The sequence below is a fragment of the Parus major genome, chromosome 10 (genome assembly GCF_001522545.3).
Source record: "Parus major isolate Abel chromosome 10, Parus_major1.1, whole genome shotgun sequence".
Lineage (NCBI taxonomy): Eukaryota > Metazoa > Chordata > Aves > Passeriformes > Paridae > Parus > Parus major.
In genome coordinates this window covers 18,995,912-18,999,098 of record NC_031779.1, presented here as the reverse complement: position 1 = coordinate 18,999,098, position 3,187 = coordinate 18,995,912, and the positions used below count along the sequence as shown (strand labels likewise).

At 37.7% G+C, this 3,187-nt stretch overlaps 1 protein-coding gene across 1 annotated transcript in view; it reads right to left on the bottom strand.

The window, feature by feature from the left end:
* Nucleotides 1-887: 887 nt before the first annotated feature.
* LOC107209136 overlaps nucleotides 888-3,187 on the bottom strand; it is a 9,053-nt gene continuing 6,753 nt past the window's right edge. The window contains exons 3-4 of the mRNA XM_033517033.1: nucleotides 2,495-3,033; nucleotides 888-1,234 (exon numbers count right to left, since the gene is read on the bottom strand). The gene's annotated coding sequence lies outside the window, so the exon portion shown is untranslated. The remainder of the gene's footprint in view (nucleotides 1,235-2,494; nucleotides 3,034-3,187) is intronic.

Here is a 3,187-nt window from a genome sequence, read left to right as displayed (position 1 = left end):
TGGGGACATCAGGGACAGGGTGAGGGACACCTGGGCAGGGTTTGGGGACACCTGGACAGGGTTTGGGGACACCTGAGGATGTTTGGGACAAGGTTGGGGACACCAAGAGACACCAGGAGCAGGACTGTGGACACGTGGTGTCATCAACAACAGGGCTGGGGACACTGAGGGACATCGGGGCCAGGCTTAGGGACACCAGGAGCAGGGTTGGGGACACCTGGGGACATTGGGGACAGAACTGAGGGGGTATAAGGGACACCAAGACCAAGGCTGGGGACACTGGGGACACTCTGGGGACACCTGGGACTATCAAAACCAGACCTGGGAACACCTGGGGACATCAGGGACAGGGTGAGAGACACCTGGACAGGTTTGGGGACACCAGGGGACATCAGGGACAGGGTGAGGGATACCTGGACAGCATTGGGGACACCTGGGGGCACTGGGAATGGGCTTGGGGGGGTCTAAGGGACACCTGGATGGGGTTTGGGAACACCTGGTGCCATCAGGGACAGGGTGAGAGACATCTGGACAGGGTTTGGGGACACCTGGACGGGGTTTGGGGACATCTGGGACAGGGTTTGGGGACACCTGGACAGGTTTGGGGACACCTGGGCGGGGTTTGGGGACATCTGGGACAGGGTTTGGGGACACCTGGACAGGTTTGGGGACACCTGGGGTGACGTGGGGGATGGGGGGAGTTTGAGGGGCTTTCAAAGCCCACCCATTCCAGGATTCTGGAATCCCTGGGCCGAGCTGTGTCCCCTCGGGAAGGGACAGCGTGTCCTGCCCTCCTCACCTTCATTTCACCCACCCAAAGTCCACTTTTGGGTCTTTTCCCTGGAAAAGCGCCCGTTTTGGGTGGATCTGGTCGCTTTTCTCCAGGCTCTCATTTGAATTATTCAGTTTATTTTGTGAATTCAAGCTGGGACAGTTCTGTCTCGGGGAAGAAATGGTCATTCCTCAGATATTCCTCTCCAGTTGGAAAAGCATTTCCTTTGGCCGAGTTAAATCCACTTTTCTTTTTGTCAACAAAATTCCATTTCCATGAATCACCTTTGGGATTTTTTGGGTTTTGTTTTTTGGTCATTAGCACCAATTTTCATCATTTGTGGATGCAGCACAAGGAGGGAGAGTAAAAAACAACCAGGGCAGGTCCTGAGGAGCTGAGGAATTCAAAGCCAGGCAAAAGATAAAATATCAGTTCCTCCAGAAGCTTCAGATTGGCCAAAAACTGCTCAAACATGGGGGAGAAAAATGATAGAAAGGTGTGGTTAAATTAAATAAATATTATAATATTATCTATAAATATAAATATAATATAAATATTATAATTATAAATAGTATAAGTAGTATAAATAGTATAAATAGTATAAATAGTATAAATAATATAAAAATATAAAAATATAAAAATATAAAAATATAAAAATATAAATATAAATAGCAATATAAATATAAATATAAGTAGAAATATAAATAGAAATAGAAATAATATAACATATAATACTATAATAAAATAAATAAAATAAATTATAAAACAAATAATATAAAGAAAAAATAATAAATAAAAGTAATAAATTTATTATAAAGATTAATAAATATTAATGAATAATTGTTTATTATTTATCACCATCAATAATAAATATTATTTATTATTTTTATTTATTATAATAATATATATGTTACAATAATGAATAAATAATAATGCTAATGTTATATATTAAATAATAATATAATAAATAATAGTTCTAAATAAATAAATAATTAAATAAATAAACAAACAAATAAATAAATAAAATGTTATAAAATTATTTTATGAAATAAATGAAATTAATTATTTTGGATATTTATTCCCAAAACATTATGACAGAGGTGATGATTAATTTTGTATTTTAATTTCACTCCCCAGACTTCCAGCCTCAACAAACCCAGAATTTCATTTATATTATATTATATTATATTATATTATATTGTATTGTATTGTATTATATTATATTATATTATATTATATTATATTATATTGTATTATATTGTATTGTATTATATTATATTATATTATATTATATTTTGTATTATCATATTATATTATTATATTATAGTATAGTATATTAGAGTATATTATAATATATAATAGTATATATTAGAGTAGATTAGAGTATATTATATATGATATATATAATAATTTTTCACAGAGAATGATCTAGAAAAATCTGCTCCAATCTAAATCTCTTCCCTGTTCTATAATTCCCATTACAGCCCACACATGGAATTCCCATGGAGCAGATTTTGCTCCAAATTCCCAGTTTTTTTGCCTAAAAACCAGGACAAACCCAGGATAAACCCCCGAGACGGGCTCAGCTAGGGGAAAAAACCCCAAATTCCCCCCAATTCCTCTTTTTCCATCATCCCTGAGTCACGGGAACGCTGCAAATCCAGGGTTCATTTCGGATGGCTCATGTGGAAACAACCCAGCTAATTACACCGCAGTAATTACCTGCAAATTATATGGATGTTGTTTTTCCAGCAGTCAGTAGCGCTATTTTGGAACTCCTCGTTGTTCCAAGCTGCCGTCACGTCACGCCGGCTCCAAATCCTCTTTTTGTTTTGGCTCGTCGCTCACTCCCCTCTGGATTGGGGAGGGGATTTTGGGGAGAAGTTGTGAACTTCACCTCTGCTGCGTTCCAGGAAATATTTCCATTTTAATCGTGTTTTAAATAAAAATTCCAAGATTCTGACTCAACATCCTGTCAAGATTTCCTCCTGCACATCCAAAATCCCAATAATCCCTGGATTCCCAGCCGGGATCATCCTGATTTGGAAGAGTTTCCTTTCCTTCAGCTCAGATCTTCACCTCTGCTGCATTCCAGGAAATATTTCCATTTTAATTATATTTTAAATAAAAATTCCAAGATTCTGACTCAACATCCTGTCAAGATTTCTGCCTGGACATCAAAACTCCTGAAAATTCGTGGATTCCTGACTGGGATCGTCCTGATTTGGAAGAGTTTCCTTTCCTTCAGCTCAGATCTTCACCTGTGGATGCAGCACAAGAAAGAAGAAGAATATTTGAAAAAATATTTCCATTTTAATAATATTTTAAATAAGAATTATGAGATTCTGACTCAATATCCCATCTAGATTTCTTCATGCACATCCAAAATCCTGAAAATTCATGGATTCCTGACCA